This window comes from Eublepharis macularius, chromosome 9 (genome assembly GCF_028583425.1).
Source record: "Eublepharis macularius isolate TG4126 chromosome 9, MPM_Emac_v1.0, whole genome shotgun sequence".
Taxonomy (NCBI): domain Eukaryota; kingdom Metazoa; phylum Chordata; class Lepidosauria; order Squamata; family Eublepharidae; genus Eublepharis; species Eublepharis macularius.
Window position 1 is genome coordinate 107,912,777 of NC_072798.1, and position 20,675 is coordinate 107,933,451.

The following is a 20,675-nucleotide window of genomic DNA, read 5'->3' on the forward strand; positions in this document are numbered from 1 at the left end:
CGCAGACTGCTCTGCTCCGGTCGCTGTTTCTTTAATGGCTTTCACTTCGCTCTCCACTGAATCAACCTTTTTTCCCATTTCATTCAATTTCGCTACAAAGGGCTGCACAGCATCGAAGACTGCTCGTCTCACCATCTCTTCCAAAGTTTCCCCCTTCCCCTGTAACGTCGCCATCACCGATTTACTCATTGCTGGGCTCTGCTTTCTCGTCGCCATCTTGGGGGGGGGGGCGCCAACTAAGTTACGAAACTCGGTGCAGGGGAAGAAGTCTGCGCCTTTTTAGCTTCAACTCCCACCGATCCTTCGCATACGCTTAAAAATCAGAAGGGATTCACTTACTTACAGGTCTTCACCTTGAATCTGCTTATTGCCGTTCTCCATGGCCCGGCAGCACACGAGGTGCTGCGCAAGTCTGCCGGCCTCCGTTGGAGCAAGCGGGCAATTTACCCCCTGCATTACTTCCAGGGGGTTCTTCCCGTGGCGCCCCGGATCCAGGCTCCCTCACTGGGAGTCCTGGGGGTTAACCCTCGCGGGTCAACCGCCTGGTCAGGCTGCTCAGACGGTTCCCCCCGGACCTGCGGAGAGGAGCATCCGACATGGCCGGGAAAACGAAACCGAATCGGCGTTGTAGTTCCTGATGTTTCGCCAGCAGCTGTGACTGGCATCTTCAGAGGTGTAGCACCAAAAGACAGAGATCTCTCAGTGTCACAGTGTGGAAAAGAAGTTGGCCAGTAATTTATATCTACTCAGGAAGGTAAGGTTGAGCTGAGTCATCCTGTAAGAGTTTCCCAGGGTGTGGAATGCTAATGGAGGGAGGCTTCACTGTATTCTGAGGAGGTTCTTTTGCATATGGATTGGTGCTTGATATGCTAATCTTCTCTGCAGGGCTATTGTTGGGTATAGAGTATTTTGTTAGCCTGGTGTTTTTCAGAACTGGAAACCATGCTCTATTCATTCTTAAGGTCTCTTCTTTCCTGTTGAAATTGTGCTTATGCTTATGAATTTCAGTGGCTTCCCTGTGCAATCTAGGGTTGCCAGGCCCCCTCGATCTCCCAGCGGGAGATTGGGGCCTGGCTCTTCCGTGCGCGCTTGCACGCACGCTCCTGCAAGCACGGTGATGTCACTTAGTGACGTCACCACGCAGCCCGTTTGGGCGCGGATAGGGCCCGTTGTGGGCCCCTGCAGAGCGCAGGAGCATTCCTGCGCTCTGCAGGGGCCCACAACGGGCCCAATCCACGGCAAAACGGGCCCAATCCACGCCCATTTTGGCACGGATTGGGTCCATTTTGGCACGGATCAGGCCCATTTAAGGCCCCTGTGGAGCATGGGAGTGTTCCTGCGCTCTGCAGGGGCCCACAACGGACCCAATCCGTGCCAAAATGGGCCCGATCCGCGCCCGTTTTGGCGTGGATCAGGCCCGTTTTGGTGTGGATTTGGTCCATTGTGGGCCCTTGCGGAGCGCAGGAACGCTCCCGTGCTCCACAGGGGCCTCGATCCAGGCCAAAACAGGCCTGATCCTGGCTGCTGCTGTGCGTGGGGGCGTGCAGGCCCGCAGGGGGGCGCGCATTGAAGATGCGCGCCCCCTTGCTGGCCAGGTAGGTGGGGGCGGGGGATCCCCCGCCCCCACCGGGGGTCTGGCAGCCCTAGTGCAATCTGACAAAGTAGTTGGAAGTGTTGTCCAGTACTTTAGTGTCCTGGAATAGGAGCCTGTGCCCTGTTTGAGTTAGGCTGTGTTCAGCCACTGCTGATTTTTCCGGATGGCCAAGTCTGCAGTGTCTTTCATGTTCTTTTATTCTTGTCTGGATGCTACGCTTTGTGGTCCCGATGTAAACTTGTCCACAGCTGCAGGGTATGCGGTATACTACTGCAGAGGTGAGGGGGTCTCTACTGTCTTTTGCTGATCGTAGCATCTGTTGTATTTTTCTGGTGGGTCTGAATACTGCTTGAAGGTTGTGCTTTTTCATAAGCTTTCCCATCTGATCAGTGATTCCTTTGATATATGGCAACAACACTTTTCCTGTGGGAGACTGTTTTTCCCTGGTTTTCCAGGGCAGTAAAGGGTGAATAGATCCCTGACCGCTCCGTCTTTCTGTCTTTCTACTTTAGTTTGTCCTCCTCTGAAACCTGAGTGAAAGGACAGCACTAGTCTTCCTCTTCTTAAGCACACAGTCCTGGGGAATCAGCAGTGAACAACTACTAGATCTTTGAATTTAGCACAAAGCTACCACGGTACAGGATTGGAGTGTAGTGGTAAAGTGCCAGTGCAAATTCACCTGTATTCTGTTGAGACAAGCCATTTTAGAGGCCCGGGAAAGAACAGGGAGGTCTCGTTCAGATTTTGTCTCTGCTATGAATTTGATGAGGCTATTAGAACAAACTTGTCTGTTGTAAGGATCTCTGAAGTGCTTTGGTTGCTTGTAAGGTTGCTGACCCTGAGTTAGGAAAGGGTGGGGGAGGGCAGGGCAAGGCTTGGAGAGGGGAGAGACCTTAATGGGACAGAGTGATGTAGAGTCTAGCCTCCAAAGCAGCTGTTTTCTCCAGGGGAATGGATTTTTATTGTCTGCAGATCTGGTGTAATTCTGTGAGAACTCCAGGCCCTGCCTGAAAGTTGGTATCTCTGGTCCCTCGAAACCTGCACTGCTATGTGAAGAAATGCCATTGACTGGCATGCAGAATTACTCCAATGACTGCATAGGTTTGCAAAGTGAAAATCACGGATTTTCTAACATAAATTTTGCAAATTGGTGTGAAACGCTGCAGCTCGACTGTTATCAGGAGCGAGCAGGAGCATGAACGTCACTCCCATCCTGCAGACATTCCATTGGCTACCCATTAGTTACCATGCTCAGTTCAAGGTATTGGTTATCACTTACAAAGCTCTTCATGGCCTTGGTCCGGCATAGCTACAGGACCGCCTCCTTCCCTATGCTCCTCCATGGCAGCTTCGTTCTTCCAAACCGGGTCTCCTGCAGGTGCCACCCTGCAGATGGGTTAAATGAACAGCAGCCCATAAACAGGCTTTCTCTGTGGTGGCCCCCACCCTGTGGAACGGCCGGCCTGATGAGGTCAGGAGAGCCCCCACGCTCCTTGCTTTCCGCAAATGAAGCAAAATAATTATTCAAAAAGGCTTTTTACTCAGATAGGTTGTATTATAGGGAGGGGATCTTAAATGATCCGCTAATGAGTTAGGGACCATAGAACTCACCACTGTGTTGAATTGGATTCCTCCATAGATTCGGAGCACACTGAAGTTTCCCTGTCGTGAGCAGAGCTTGGGCTGCAGTACTGCAGCTTACCACTCTGCGTCACAGGGCTGAACAAACCAAAATCTTTAAATATTTTGGAATAGTCTTCCACCGGAGAGCTTGGGCATCACACACCGCAGAGACTGCCCACAGGGTATCCTCTGCCATTCTATGATTCTCGTTCTCAAAAGGCTCTTCTTTTGTCCCTGCAGCAATCAAGGTCTTCCAAGGAAAGGTCTCAGCTCTAATACAGCTCCCAGCTCTGTATCTACAAAGAGAGAGAGGTGCTCACTGGAAGCAGTACAGTCCAAGTTCCTATGAAAGATCCTTGGAGCCCCACAGTGTATCCCGAATGCTCTCCTTTGATTAGAGACAGGGCTGATCCTCTTGGAGACTCACATGTGGCTACTCGCACCCACCTATTGGCTAAAACTCATCTTCGACCCAATGGGTCTAGCACCTTTGATTTTTGTCGATAGTCACCGCTCAACCTGGCAAAGAGCAATTGAGGGGAAACTCCAGGAGAATGGTCTCTCTCCTCAAGTCTTATTGCATCTTGGGAAGCAATCAAACAGCAGCTCTGGGACCATGCCCTACAGTCAGATAGGGCACAGATACAGAAATACCCAACAATTCTGTAGCATGTCAAATGCTTCCAACCAGCAGGTTATCGTAGATCCCTTGAGATCTTGAAATATTGGAGATCCTTTACCCTGGCACGCTTCAACTCTTTACCTTCAGCCTTCCTGGAAGGCAGATACCATCGTGTTCCACTCCCTCAGCGGCTCTGCCCATGACATACAGGGAAAGTAGAGTCTATCAAACATGTTCTGCTGCACTGCCCATTCTACAATAATATCCAATCTCACTATATTGCTTCAATCTTGTCAACTTTGGTTTGTAGTTTGGTGTAGTGGTTAAGAGCGCGGGACTCTGGAATCTGGAGAACCAGGTTTGATTCCCCGCTCCTCCACTTGAAGCCAGCTGGGTGACCTTGGGTCAGTCACAGCTTCTAGGATCTCTCTCAGCCCCACCCACCTCACACGGTGTTTGTTCTTGTGAGGATAATAATAACATACTTTGTAAACTGCTGTGAGTGGGCATTAAGTTGTCCTGAAGGGTGGTATATAAATCTATTACTACTACTACTACTACTACTACTACTACTACTACTTTACTTTACTAGGAAGATCTGAACAACATTATGTCTCCCTCCTTCTTGCAAACTCATCCCAGGAGATAACTAACAAAGTTGCCAAATTTTGCCTTCAGGTGTCTGGGATATGCAAGCAGTTGACTGAGCCTCAATAACTTGCTTCCTTGTTGGAGGAAAGCATCATCTCTGTCCCTCGTACAACTTGTGTCCACAGTTCTGTGCTCATCGCACTACATGTGCCTTCTCTATTCTTTTTATTATTTTTTATTCTATTCTTTTACTCTCTGGAACTGATTCTGATTGATTAAATTGAACTGAGGGTTTCATGTTACTTCTGAACCAGGCCAGACCTTCATTCTTCCAGTTTGAGAGCCAGTTTGGTGTAGTGGTTAAGAGCACAGGACTCTAATCTGGAGAGCCGGGTTTGATTCCCCACTCCTCCACGAAGCCAGCTGGGTGACTTTGGGCTAGTCATGGCTCTCTGGAGCTCTCCTAGCCCTACCCATCTCACAGGGTGTTTTGTTGTGGGGAGAATAATGGCATACTTTGTAAACCACTTTGAGTGGATGTTAAGTCATCCTAAAAGGCAATATATAAATCAAATGTTGTTGTTGTTGTTATTGTTGTTGTTGTTATTCCCTTAGGAATACTTCCTAAAATGTGTAAGTTTTACATTTGTTCATAAATTTGAAGCACAAATGTGTGCACAAAAATTAGATAGTGCGGTCTTCACAAAAAAAGCGACAGACAAACTTTGTCTATAATATTTTTTTTTTAAAAAAAAACACACCTGTTTTTGCAGATGGTTCCTGATTAGAGATGGGCAGGGAATGGGGAAAAACCCAACCTGTGTGATTTGTGGTTTGTAGCATTCCTCGGAACATCGAACCACAAACTTCCGACCTTTTCCCAGTTCGTGGTTCGTTGTTCCATGGCATTCCAATCACCCTGCACTGGCTGCTGAAGCCGGTGTGGGGTGTTTGAAACAGACAGCCCCTTCTGCCTAGCAGCAGAAGAAAGAAGCTGTCATTTCAGACCCCGCGCTGGGTTCAGCCGATGGGCTAAAAGTGGTGTGGGGTCTGTGGAACTCCAAACCCGGCCCTGGAATGGCTGGAAAAATTCCCATGGGATGCGTGTTTTGGTGTAAACGAACCAGCCGTTCCATACGGAATTTTGTTCCGTGGTTCATTTCGTGCCCATCTCTATTCCTGCTACATGAATGGTCTGAAAACATGTGAAGAGATGGTAGGAGCCTTAGGTAGATGTAGAGGTCACCTGTGAAGGGAGGGTTAGTGGAAACCATGCAATTCATTATATCTCTGCTGTGCTGTAGCTTCCAATAACAGGATCTCCAGAGATGCTGGAAAAGTGTCCCTGTTGCTCCACCCACTCCCTCTGAAACACGACCTGCTGTCTCCTAGGCAACAGAGCAGGGAGCTTATTCTCTATCGACCTGTATATGGAATGCTGTGAATTAGATCTCATCCTATTTCCTTCTTTTTCTGTGTATCGAGCATTCCTCATTTAAGATTGGTGGTTTTTGCAGGGTAGCTATATTTGAAAGAAAAAACCCCAGCAGAAAATGGCTTGTAGACTCCACTGTTCACCAGAAACTTATTGGGAGTTTGCTGTCAGTCAGAGTGTAGGGGAAAACTTATCTATCTGTCTGTCTGTCACCTATCTTCAACTTATATATACCACCCTCCCCACATCAGCAGGCTCAGGGCGGATTACAACAGAGTTTAAAATCACATTTCACAGTTTAAACAGTTTAAAAACATAAAGCACCTTAAATACCATAGATTAAAATAACATATATATATATATATAAATATAAACACATAATTTGGACAACCACCTTTTTCGCCATTTCCAGAGCATTTTAACAGGGAGATATGTGAGAGACGGAAGGTGTCACTAGAAGGGAGGGCATATGCTTTACAACCCCGGCTAGGGGGCACCGCCCGACATCAACCATATTCTTGGCGGAACAGCTCTGTCTTGCAGGCCCGGAAAAAAGCTAGCAAATCCTGCCGGGCCCTGGTCTCATTGGACAGAGCGTTCCACCAGGCTGGGGCCAGGACTGAAAAGGCCCTGGCCCTGGTCGATGCCAGGCGGGCCTCCCTAGGGCCAGGGAACTTTAGTAGATGTTTATCGCTCGCGCGAAGAGTCCTCTGGGGTTCATATGGGGAGAGGCGGTCCTGCAGATTATTATTTACATTATTTATAGTCCACCTTTCTCAGTGAGACTCAAGGTGGATTACATCATGTAAATAAATATGATCTACATCTGGCACCTCCATTAACAATGCAAATAAGTTAGTGCAACAGTCAGTACACAGTCTCTAGGAAAGTCTGGGAATCTCCCAGGATGGGAACTCTTTCTTCCCTAAGGTAGCAGCACTGAGCCGATTGAGGCGGCAGGCTGGATGATCAAGGAAACAGCAACCACTCATTCCAGACAAAAGGAACAGAAATAGGCAGGCATCGGTGGTATTTGGGAATACGTTTTGTTCTAATAGGGGGATCAGAAATCAAAGCACAGCACATTAGATTAGCTAAGCCCCCCACCCCCCATCCCCCAGCCTAATCTGTAGTTCTCTGTGGCTAGTGGTATCAACCGCCGGTCCTGCTTTCCTCCTTGTTCATTTAGTGTGTCAGGGCAGAACTAAGAGCCAATAGCTGGTAAGTTATAATTTTATCAGATAATTTGTTACAGAGAATGAAAACCAGCTGGCTAGAAACTGCCAGTCTGCCTTGTAAGGGTGGAAAAGTCAAGTTTCCCTCAGGTTTTCTAAACTGACATAAACATTACTCACCGTTTGCTGCATAGATGCAAACTACTCCCTCCACGTGCCCTTCTGGCTGACACACGAAGCCAGCTTGCTTCTCTCTGAAGTGACTGTGAGATAAGGTCTGAGGAGCCGAACCTATTCGTAGGACGCTCCGTCCCTATCTGAGGAAAAGGACACTTTGCTCGCCTTTTATTCATTCAATGCTCCCCCCACACCGTCCTTCACGCCGAGGGTTCCAGCTTGTCTCGTCTCCCAACAGAGTAAAAGGGGGAGTTGCTGGTAGAGGATAAGTCCTGTCTGTCACAGTAATAATAATAATAATATGTTTATTGCTTTGCGGCCAAAGCCATAAGCCATACAAACACCAACAAAATATGAACTGTACACTTGAACATACCCAATTCACATAGACATAACTCGTCATTATCACTTTAAACTATCTAAACTCATGAAAATCTTGTTTCTTTATCACCGTGGCTAAAAAGGAAGCCACTATAGCAGAGGTTTGATTGTCAGGAAAGTTATCAGACAATAACACTGAGATTGCCCAAGGAAGGAGGGAAAGCTTTTCTTTTAACATAATAGGAATAATAAATCTCTCTCTTTCCTTACTCCACTTAGGGCAAAAAACTATTATATGATCCAAGGTCTCTAACTTTCCTTGTCCACAGTCACAAACTCGATCAGAATAAGGGAGTCCAGAGAAACGACCAGAAAGCACTTTAGAGGGGAAGGAGTTAAGTAGTAAAGATTCAACGTTAAAAAAATAGTCAATTTCCATTATTCCATAACAGAATCAACAAATTTTAAATGTACTGAAACTCATGTCAGATATTTGTTGTTCATAATACAGTAATTTGTCACTTAAGCAATTCTCAGTTTTTTTAAAAAATAACCATTCTAAGCTAGTAGGAAGTTTTACCTTTTCCAGTGTGCAGCCAACAATAGATTTAATATCTCTAAATCTGTAAATTGAATGTACTCTTTAAGGTAACATTAAAAAATCACCGTTCGGTCTCACAGGATACCATATTCCATAGTTTCCTCAATTAATTCTTGCAAATCCATTTTTTTTTAAAAAAATCTGTGGGTAAGCCTCAAAAATGTGAAACTGGTCAGCTAATGAAGAATAGCAACGAATCTACAGGGATCTTGTATACTACTGCTATTTTTTATGAGGTATCAAATCCCAACCAAATGATATCTCTATATTTTTTCTCTGATATTGAGATTAATTTGGGGGACAGTTTTCCAGATCCAATTCCATTCTGCAGTGAGTTTTTGTGTTCCTAAGATCTTTGCTTGTTTCATTAGTTGCTTCTTATATCTTGTTGCCTGATTTAACTAAAATACTTAGCCACCTCAAAATATGATGTATTTTAACAGTTTTATACTTCCTTTTTAAATGATAGTAAAAACTCTGATCTGTAAAAACAGAAACATTCTTGGTCTCTTGCCCCCATCTTTTCTGTTATTTCATCATATCTCAACATGACTTCTGATTTCATGAAGCTCTCAAGTACACAGAGATTCTCTTCCTCCTTTTGATACATGTCACCCAAAATGGTAGAATCCCATATCTGCTCAATATAATATAGCAACATAGGATAGAAAGTAACTAATCTTCATTGATTTTTTTCAGCAGGGTGGAGTTCAGGCATCCATCGCCTAGATATGATGTCACTTCCTCTAGCAATGGGCCTTTTAAGTTGATGGTTGTGGTGGCAAAGCGGGTGAAAGCTGTTGAAAGCAGAAGGCGTTTTTCTTTCTCCGGTAATAGGGCCCGTTTCAGCTGGTGAGCTGATTCTGCACACATTGGATAATGCACTTTCCATGCACTTTATCAGTCGTTTGAGGTGGGTTTTTTGTTCCACACACACACAAAAATCCGTTCCAAATGATCTATAAAGAGGATTGGAAGTACATTATCTAACGTGTGCGGAATCACTAATAAATGAATTGTACGAACACTTGGTTTCCATTATTACTACCCATGAGCAAGACACAAGCCCTAACTGGTGAGTAATTAGGCATCCCTGGAAATGTTACATAAGAGACCCAGTCTGGTGTTGTGGTTAAGAGGGGTGGGTCTCTAATCTAGGGAACCGGGTTTGATTCCCCACTCCTCCTCTTGAAGCCAGCTGGGTGATCTTGCCTCAGTCACAGCTCTCTCAGAGCTCTCTCAGCCCCACCCACCTCACAGGGTGATTGTTGTGGGGATAATAACGGTAAACCAGTCTGAGTGAGTGTTAAGTTGTCCTGAAGGGCAGTATATAAATGAAATATTATTCTTATTTATTCATTTATATTTATTTAAATTATGCATACTCTCACTTTTCTCCTTATAATAAGGATGAAGGGGTTAGCAGTTATACCCCTTCTCCTTATTAAAAGGGCAGCTCATGAACGTGGATTATCATAAGCCCCTTTCCTCCCACATGCGTCAAGCACAAAAACGCTGCCTGGCTGGGCCAAACAGATGTCAACTCTGGCTGGAGACTAGAACGTGAGTCAGGCAGACTAACTCTCCACGCCTTGGAGATGGGCAAAGACTTAAGACAAAGGAGGGTCTTCCATGAGTTCCTGACTTTATCTCATCCACTCCCTTCTGATCTTCCCCCATCCTCCTCCCCAACTTTTGGGCTATCAGGGACCTGATAAGCCCTTCCCATCCAGCGATCGCAGGTCATCAATCACTATTTTTACCTATAGTTTCTCCCAGGTATGCACAGTCAAGACTTTCCCAATTTATTGGCTTACCTCTGGAGATAGCCATTAAGTTATTGTTTGGGGGCAGAGACACAAAATCCTGCCTCAGGGCACCGGCCATGTGACCATTTTCTCCAAGGGCAACCCACTGAGTTCCACCACCTCTTTTCCTAGAAAAAAAACCCTGCTAGTAATTATCACCCAACCCCTGAATCTCTCTCCCTATTTTCCAAATTAGCTCTGTGTGTTCTCTCTGTGTTTGCCTTGTTATTTCCCCTTTTAATAAAAACCATTCCTGTTAAACACCTGCCTGTTTCTTAGAGAGTCCTTTAAGGGAGTGATCCTAGTATACATCGGTGGTGCTAAGTTATCTCCTCTCGCTGCATCTCCTTGTATGCTAATTCCACCAACTCACAAGGAGACCTCCCATTTAGGATTACAAAAGGTGATCACTGGAAATAATTTGTATTTTTAAAATGACAGCTATATTGAGATTTTGGTAATAAACAAATTATTTGTATTTGATTACTGACAGAATTATTTTTGCTGGCATCTCTTGCCACTGGAGGATGCCAATGGGAATCCAGTTTCAGCGGAAGAAACAAGAGGCATCAAACAGCTGCAAAACTGTGCAGGAGCGATTGCTGTGTTGTTTATCTTTTCTCAATGATTTAAGCATGGACATCTGTTGTTGATAGGCACACCGTTCTGTTTCTGTGAACTGTGTCTGGAGACCTAGGGGCGTTGTGAGAGATTGGTTCTATTTGACTGTTTGTACAGTCAAGAGCATTTTCCCTTGAAAGGAAATGTCTGAGCCGGTTCTCTTTGGTGCAGGTCCCCCTGCAATCCTCTCTGCAATTTCTCCTCTCTTTGGAACTTCCCAGCTTTACTTCATCGGGGGCTCTTTTGAAAAAGGTGACGCCCAAGATATGGTGCTGCTTTATGGGTCCCATTGTTTTTTTTAGACCTACCTGCTGGTTTACCTTTATAGTGGGTAGTTTTATGTAAGCCACACCTGTCTGACTCCCATCTTAACCTTGCATCCGCCCAGAAGCTGGCAGTTCAATATTTGTACATGGATTTTTCTTCTGGATAAGTGGGTTTACTTGGTAAATATGATGGAACTGAAGTAAATGTTTAATTGTTTGCAGGCGGACTACCACTTTGAATACACGGAGTGTGACAGCAGCGGATCCCGATGGAGGGTAGCGGTCCCAAATCTGGAAGTGGAGTGTTCTGGCTTACCTGATCCCGTCAAAGGGAAGGAATGCAGTACGTTTCTCCATGTTGCTGCAGCTCTCCTATAGAATTGCTTTTGTTTTGCTTACAGAATCAAGCATGAGCTCGTATTTGTGGAGGATCCAAGTAAACATCCCTTCTCTCTCTGAAGAAACGTCTGCAGTGGATTATTCTTAGATTCTTTTTGGGAATCTAAACCTGTGAGGTCTGCAGGCCACAGAACAGATCTCCAGCCTCCCCGCCCCCACGTTCTCTATGCAGGCTGCTTTTCCAGTACTGCAAGTTGGCTAGACTGGGAAGAAAAGCTCATGTTGAAATGAATGTTGTTAGGCTTTAAGGTGCCCCTGGACTTTTATTTTGCTACAACAGAATAACACACATTTGCAGTCCTTTACATGTAAAAATGCTTTGCATGTGAATGGGGCACACCTGTGAATAAAGACCTGTGGCTGCTGCCCCCACCATATGAGAACTGCTTGACACCTGTTCTGTGTTAACAAAGCTATGTTGGTCATTCGTTAGATGCCAGCAAAGGGCATTTTCATATGTGAAGCAGAAGGTCTGGTTTTTAGACTCAGTTGTTAGTGAGAACAGAAAACATTTAGACAAAATTCATCTTTAAATGACTGCTGTCTACCTTCTACTCTCCTTAAGCATGATCAAGCAGTCATAGAGCACCAGGGGAGAATGCAATGTGCCACAAGCGTGAGCCTTTCCTCCAGTCCTCATTCCAGCTCCCTGGCTATGGATGTTTTACGCTTGCATTTCCCATTGTATACACTGAGGCTGGAGTTGCAGCCAGTGCGAGTTTTCCCTGGCAAGTGTGCATTTTTTAATCTACATTTTTTTTTGCAAACCCACATTTTGTTCCCTCCATGGTTCATTTTTTTAGGTGTACACTGAAAATATCTTAGGCATACACTGCAAGTGTCATGCGTGAGATGGCTGTGGGTATAACTGAACAACTCACAGGTTTCCAAAGAAAAGTTTGTTTCATTCACATATTTCAATTTTACATACATACATGAAGTGAAATACTCCTTTGAAAGGTCGTGGTGGATTGGTATTCTGCTGGGGGCAGAAAGAAAAGAACTGGCGTTCATGAATGTTTCGGTGCTGGGTTTGGTTTCCTTTTTGAGCCTGCAGAGGTGCTCAGCGACACTCAGCAGTGATGCTGAGGATTTTTGTGCCTGTGTCACTCAGCCCTAAATAGCAGGGTTTGAGTCCGGTGGCACCTTTGAGACCAACACGGTTTTCAGGCTGTCAGGTATCTGAAGGTACCTGAAGAAGGGAGCCCTGACTCTCAAAAGCTTCTGCTCTGAAAATATGGTTGGTCTCTAAGGTGCCACTGGACTCAAACCCCGCTGTTCTCCTGCAGACCGCTATGGCTACTCACTTGGAACTATCAGCACTAATTAGTCTGTGTTCTTCTCACCATCAACTCTTCATTCTTATGCACAGCAAGGAATCCCAGGACCCATACCTATACTTCTATTTGATCCCCAAATCCCTCATTTGACAAGACTTGTTGAATCAATCCTGCAAGCGTAAAGATTTAATTTAAAGCAGCCCATGCGTGACACTTACCGGGCTGCCCTCGCCCCTGTGTGCCTGACTAAGGACACAGGTCGTCTGCTGGGGAGGCCCTGCTCGGTGCCTCAAGAGGTCGGGTGGGGTGGGTGGGTGGAGGGGTACCCGAGAAAGGGCCTTTTCTGTCCTGTTCTGTACAGCACAGTATTTTTATTTGGGTACCTGGCTTCTCGAACTCCCAGCATTCCACGCAGGAGTCTTTGAATTAATTAACTCTATTGAAAGCATTTCACTCTTTTTGATACCCAAGAAATCAATAGCTATGATAATGTGAAAATTAGGCCAACAAAACCAGTGACTAAAAATGATATTAAGGAAATACCAGCTAACATATTATCTACATGCTAAACATGTTAAGAAATTCTTTTAATAAGAAACATTGCTAAGCAATCCGTCTCTGTGTGAATATCCAGCATATAATCAATTGCCAACGTACAAGAGTTTCACCAAGAAGGCACCTCCTGAGGTCTGTTCCATAGAATTATGACCAAAAAGTGCCAATTGACTTTATTTTAAAGGAGTTAGTAGGGGGAAAAAAGAGATGAAATCATATTATTAAAACTCACACGTGTCAAGCCCAGTAGCACCTCAGGGCCCGACAAAATTTTCCAGGATAGAAATTTTTGTGAGTCAAAGCGCAGTTCGTCGGATACAAGGTTCTGCAGATACCACCTTGCAAATGGGCAAAATCAACAGCAGCTGCACATGCGCCTTCTTGGTTGTGGCCCCCAGTTTGTGGAATGGCCTGCCTGAGGAGGTTAGGAAGGCTCCTGCTCTCCTGGCTTTCTGCAAACTATGGAAAATGGTATTATTCAGTATGGCTTTTAAATGCAGGCAGGAGGGCTATACGGCATTGAAATGGTTCAGAGAGATACTTTGGGAAAGGGATGGGACTGCAGACTATACTACTGTGTATTGACTATTGTTGTAACATATTGCATTGTTTACAAGATGTTCCAGCCATAGTTCTTATTGACTTATACTATATAATCTGTCCTCAGTCTCTCTGAGAAAGGCAGACTATAAACTAGATAGATAGATAGATAGATAGATAGATAGATAGATAGATAGATAGATAGATAGATAGATAGATAGATAGATAGATAGATAGATAGATAGATAGATAGATAGATAGATAGATAGATAGATAGATAGATAGATAGATAGATAGATAGATAGATAGATAGATAGATATCCAGGTCAAAAGATGGGAGGGGTGTTATCAGTAGGGGCCAGTTAGAGTCCGGATGCAGAGGTAGGATGTAAAATGCAATCAGCTTAAATATTGCCAGGAGATATGCATAGAGGTGATCATTTGTATCTGAAAAGTGAGCTTTGACTTACAAGAACTTACTCCCTGGACAATGTTGTGGGTCTCTAGGTTCCTAATGGACTCAAATTGTGTCCTGCTGCTACAGACTAACATGGCTGCCCACCTTAAACTACTCACAGGTGTGTAATCTCAGAATTCTTCTGATCTTGTGCGTATCTATCTCTAGAACAGAACTAGTCAAGTTAGAGCCAATTGATGGTTGTTGTGGGTTTTCCGGGCTGTATTGCCGTGATACATTTATCATTTGGAGCCATGGGGAGGAAGAATTGATGGGTTTTTTTAATCATCTCAACAACATCCACCGGAACATACAATTCACAATGGAGAAAGAAATCGAGGGAAAACTCCCATTTCTGGATACCTTGGTCATCCGCAAAGCAAACTTTCAGTTAGGTCACAAGGTCTTAAGACCACAGCAATACAGCCCGGAAAACCCACAACAACCATCATTCTCCAGCCGTGAAAGCCTTCGACAATACATTAGAGCCAATTATTTATGATTGATGATAGCTAGTAATGCCCGTTAATTCATTTACTTCTGAGGCCTGAGATAAGTTACCAAGACTATTCAAATCTCACCTATCCTCGCTAATAAGGTTGTAAAAACATAACAAGGGGAAAGGCTTGAGTTCAGCCAGAGGTTATCATTCTTTTTTTAATACCACATCTATGATATCAATAAGAATACATGAAATACCAGGATTAATAGCAAAATCAAGTGACAGCCTTCTGGTGCCCGATCCTTCAGGCACATATGAAACGTGTGCTATGAATTAACTACTGGCATAACTAAAATAAACGAGGAACATTTTGATCACACTCCTGCCTGCTGCTACCACCCTTCTGGGGACCTGTGACCCCAATAACACACCACCTCCCACTCTTGCACAATTTACAAAAAGCAGTCAAAACGCCAGCCCATGAACAGCCCTGAAATTTTAAAAAAGTCACAAAGGAGAGCAGCATGTTTGACTTGCATATACCATTATGTTTCTTAATGACTTAAATAGTGGGAATAGTGCCAGCCAGCTTGGGTAGCTGTACGAAGAGCAGAGTCCAGAGTCCAGAGTCCAGCAGCACCTTGGAGCCCAAGAGGATTGCGGCGGGGGCGGGGGGGGGGGAATACGTTTTTAAGACTCTTTGAGTGCTTATCCCCCGAAAATCTTGTTGGCCTTTACGGTGCTACTGGACCTAAACTGTGCTGTTCTACTGCAGACCAACACAGCTACTCACCTGAACCAGTCTTCATGGAAGAGCACGTTGTCACTGAACGTTGTCTTTATGTGCCTGTCTTTCCTTCTCTCTATCCAAACGTCTCCAACCAACTTTTCCTTCCTAGCCCTTTCCTAGTATTTTATTTCCCTTCCTTCTCAGGCCCTGCATTCAGTGATGTCCTAGGAATCATGCACATATATCCAACTTCTTGAGGTTCCACACTTATTCCTTCTGTTTTGTAAGGGAGCTCTGGGGATCGCAGTCAGAGTCAGGTGCTCCGTGAGGCCCCTGAGCAGCTCCCAGCAGCTGGGAGGATGTTCAAACCGTCTGGCCATAGGAATGGTTCCCAGTTGCTTGGGTCTTTTCTGTGGAACTGGCAATTGCTCTTTTTAGTAGATTTCTTTTGCTGGGAGAACCTCTAGGGGCGTGAGAATCAGAAGCATCTCACAATGTGTTTCGTAGGAGTTCCCTGTAAAGTGTGTTGCCACCCTAGTCGGAATGAAGAGACAGTCACCAAGTTTGGATATAAGGGCCACTTTATTAACTTCATACAACTAGAACAAGCCAGAACAGCGGCAAGTGCAAGGGCAAGGGCCCTCAAGCAGCGGCAAGGGCCTAAAGCGGTACAGGTCAGGCCACGGGGTCCACCCTGGACCGTCGCCTTGACCTGTCTGGGTGAGCCCCGAAGCCCCGGGTGTGACCCATTCATGGATGGCGTGGACCCAGCCAGCCAGGCAATTTGGTCACCCCCCCTTTCAAGCTCCTGAACACCTCAGCCGTACAGCAGTGAGGGAAGGACTTGCACGCTGGGGTTCCCGAAGGCAGCCTGCCCCTGCCCCTGGCAGCCGTCAAAGCAGTACCAGCCCTTCAGGCAGGACCCTCTTCCCACCAATAGGGAAGCGCCAAGGGTGCTCACTGGCCCGCACCCTGTCTCAAACTCAAACCTGCCAACGCCAGGGCCAAGCCTCTGCTTAGGCCCTAGTGACCCAACTGGTAGCCTAAGGCTAACCGGAGCACTTGCCGCAAATCCTCCATAAAAATTTTATTGCCTGCTGAGGAAGATGTCTTTGCCCTTAGTAGCCAGGTGAACCCCCATTACCTCGGTAGAGGTTGGCAAATTCAGCCTAGTATGTGGAGGTGTGGCAAATAAAGGCCCATACCATCCCCGAAAGCTTTCTCTGTGGCTCCGTTAGCCTTTCGTCTAGCCCTCTCAAGGGCTAACGAGTCCCAAGCTTCCCGCCACACTGACACGGAAGCATTATGGACCAATCATCAACAAATCAGGCCACTACTTGCCTATGCATTGCAAGTCTGTGTGAGCCTGTAAGGAAAGGGCCATGCCCTGCAGCCAAGGTCATGCCCAGCAAACCAAGGTCATTACCACGCGGTGAATGACCAGAACGTGAGGCGGAGGACTGCACCTCCCCTCAAACCATCAGGCCATTACTTGCCTGGGCGCTGCAAGCCTGTGTGAGCCTGTAAGGAAAGGGCCATGCCCTGTGAGACAAGGTCAAGTTCAAGTTCAAGTTAGCCTTTATTGGCATATAGCAGTAATTCAAGTTATCCACTTACAAAAAAGAAAGAACAAAGTTAAAAGAATACTGCATTACAAATACATAAATACATTTAGAGCTTATTTCCGTGATATCCTTTGACGCAACTTCAAAGCAGAATGGAGAAACTTAGCCACCTTCTCGGTGACATCATGAAAGGAATCGTTCAACAGTCTATAGACTTTGAGTGAGTCAGAGCAATCCATCATACTAGCTAAAACAGGTTTTAAGTATGTTCGATGTATACCAGCGTACAAATGACAGTGCAAGAGGACGTGTGTAACTGACTTGACACATTTTTGTTCACATAAACAGCATCTAGCTGAATAGTCTATCCTGTTAAATCTGCCATGTAGAACGGCCAAAGGCACAGCATTGCACCTGGCCAAAGAAAAAGCTCTACGAAGTTGGGGCACCTGCAGGGAAGATAAATATGGAGCCATCCTCCCTACAGTGAGAGGAACTTCAGAGCTCAGGGGAGAGCAGGTTTTAGTAGCCAGGCTATATAATTTCTGGTGCTCACTATCTAGCAACCTACTCTTAATTTGATGAAATGCAGCATTTGATGTTAACATAGACAGTGAGTCCACAGATATACCCATGCCTTCCATTTTTTCCATGATATACACTGACCAGTTTGACACATTGGACTCTGAAAGCATTTGATATATAAAACTCACAGGGTCAGAATTATAATGTAACCATAGCCAGTATTTAAATGTCATAAGCCATGCCCTCGTTTCTACTAAAATTAAACCAGTTTCTAAGCAAATAACTGCATATGGAACACACTTCGGTAGGCTCAAGATTTTTTGCAGAAATTTAGATTGGACACGTTCAATGACCCGGTCAAAGGCCCTAATCCAAATCGGAATACCATACAATAGTTGTGGAATCACTTTGGACTTAAAAATTGTGGAAGCAGCTGGAACAAATTGATTACCTCTGAAGTAAAAAAACGTGCTATAGCTGAAGTACTAATGTCCGCTGTCTTCGCTGCAGACTTGCGGTGGGTGGACCAAGTCGCATTATATTGAAAATAGACACCTAGGTATTTGTAATATTTAACTTGTGCTATCTCCTTCCCATCCACGGCCCATTTGTATGGTCTCCAAGTTTTAGAAAAGACTATGACTTTTGACTTGTCATAGTTCAGCTGAAGCTTGTTTTTAGCAAAAAAGTCGATACAGCGAGTCAGCAAGCGTCTTAAGCCAATTCTAGAGCAAGACAGCAAAACTGTGTCATCAGCATATAGAAGCAGAGGCACGTGGGTCACACCAAGTTTTGGGCTATGACAGTCAGCACCAGATAGGTGATCAGCAAGGTCACTGAGAAAAAGATTAAATAAAAAGGGAGCTAAAATACAACCTTGTTCGACACCCTTGTCAACGGGAATCTTTGAAGTCAGTGTGCCTGCTAATGAGCACTTAATCTGGCAGGTATTAGAAGTATATAATTTCTTAATAAGCATAAGAAGTCTTTTGTCCATATTTAACTGATCTAATTTAGTCCAAAGAAGATCCCTGTTAGCTGAGTCAAACACTCCCTTTAAGTCCAGGAAGGCCACAAATAATTTCAGATTAGTTCTCACGGTGTACTTATTAATTAAATGGGATAGGGTGATACAGTGGTCAAACGCGGTCTTCCCTTTACAGAAGCCCAGCTGTTCAGGGCCTAAAATACGCTTCTGTGTCATCCAGAAATTAAGCTTGGCCAATAAGTGTTTAGTGTATAGCTTACCCATTATGGAGAGTTGGCTAATTGGCCTATAATTGGCAGGGTTAGTATGGTCGCCCTTTTAATATAATGGAACCACTATTGTGTTCAGCCACACCGTAGGAATTATGCCTGTTCTGTCTACTATTGTAAACAGAGATGCAAGGGGGGCAGCCCACCAGTCCAGGTCTAATTTTAAAATTTCAGAGGGGATGGCATCAGGGCCAGGTGCCTTTCCCGATTTCAGTTTCGGGATTAATTCTTTGATTTCCTCTGGTGCCACCGGTGGCCAGTCAGGTAAATCAATTAAAGAAGACTCAGGGCCAAGCTACAAGTGACAAATGACACTTGAATGGCAAGTGTATTTCTCCCTGTTCACTTGCCCTCCACTCAATCCACTTGCCGTTCAAGTGTCATTCGTCACTTGTAGCTTGGCCCTCAGATGGATCAGCAACACAAATTTGCTCTTGAACGAATAAGGCTGAGAAATACTGGAACCAGGCACAGGAGGAAATGGCAGACGTAGAAGGATCATCAGCACAAAATGCCCCCGAGACTATAGCCCAGAATTTTTTTGAGTTCTTTAAGGTCGAAGCAGAATATAGTTCATCCCATTGAGTCTTAATGTATTCATACCTCTTTTTTTTTAGTAAGCTGATGCAGTTGATTCTTAAGCTTAAAATATTCAGGCGGCAGAGTTGAGGCCTTTGAGTCACGATAATGACTATAGACACTACGTAACAGAGTTTTTACTTCCCTGCATTCTCTGTCAAACCACGAGTTTACAGGATTTACGTGTTTAACCATCCCCCTGTTCAGGCTACCAGGTCTCACACATAATGATTCAGATATATGAGATATTAGGGAGTTGTAGGCTGAGACAAGGTCAATACCATGCGGCAAATGACCAGAATGTGAGATGGAGGTCTGCACCTCCCCTCAACCATCAGGCCACTACTTGCCTGGGCGCTGCAAGCCTGTGTGAGCCTGTAAGGAAAGGGCCATGCCCCGTGAGACAAGGTCATACCACCCAAGTGAATGACCCAAACATGAAACGGAGGCCGCTCCTCCTCTACAGCTCATGAGGCCACCATGCTTATGTGTGCAAATCTGCCTGAGCCCATACCGGAACGGCCATGCCCCGCAGCCAAGGTCATTACAGCCCAAGTGAATGATCAGTATGTGAGGTGGAGGACTGCTCCCCCCCTTGAGCGCACTGGGCCACCTTGCCTATGCATGCCCCTCTGTGGGGCCTGTAATGGAAGGGAGTGACCAGGGGTGAGGCAAAGGACCCCACATCCCAACAAACAGAAGCAGCAGCTCGGCCATCACTTCCCCCATGGCTAATGCGGAGTCAACCAGACCCTTCCTTAAGGGCTTGGGTCATCACTGCACTAACGCTCAGGATCTAACTCCCATGCCCACCATTAATGTCATGCAACCTCGAAAACTGCCCAGGCTTACTTCAAACTTGGAGGTTTACTGGCGAACCCAAAGGCGCCTAAGCTGTCTGATGGCAGCCGCTGGATGTGAGGCAAGCCCCTTAACTTTCTACTCACCCATAATAATAAGTTCGATCCTGGTGGAAGCTGGGTTCAGGCAGCAGGCCCAAGGCCAACTCAGCCCTCCATTCCCCCAAGGCTGGCAAAACGAGCCTCCAGCCCCCTGGGGACAAAGCGCAGACAACTGGGGAAGGCAATGGCAAACCACCCCACACAAAGTCTGCCAAGAAAACGTCGCAAAGCGATGTCCCCCCCATGGGTCAGCAATGACTCGGTGCTTGCACAGAGGACCACCCTTACCTTTTAAAATAATAATGCATGCCATTATTATCCCCACACAACAAACACCCTGTGATGTGGGTGGGGCTGAGAGAGCTCCCAAAAGCTGTGACTGACCTAAGATCACTCAGTTGGCTTCAAGTAGAGGAGTGGGGAATCAAACCCGGTTCTCCAGATTAGAGTCACACGCTCTTAACCACTACACCAAACTGGCTCTCACACCAAACTGGCTCACCGAAACTGTGGGAGAGATCTATCAGCTCAGGCAGAGCTCCTACAGACCAACTGGTACCCCAGCCTAGAGACTGCTGGCCACTTGGTCATGCTGACTGGGGGTGATCCA

The 20,675-nt window shown here is 45.6% G+C and overlaps 1 protein-coding gene across 1 annotated transcript in view; it reads left to right on the forward strand.

The window, feature by feature from the left end:
* Positions 1-20,675, forward strand: part of ELAPOR2 (endosome-lysosome associated apoptosis and autophagy regulator family member 2) — a 121,269-nt gene that overhangs the window by 33,439 nt on the left and 67,155 nt on the right. Inside the window, exon 2 of the mRNA XM_054988728.1 lies at positions 11,057-11,177. The gene's annotated coding sequence lies outside the window, so the exon portion shown is untranslated. The remainder of the gene's footprint in view (positions 1-11,056; positions 11,178-20,675) is intronic.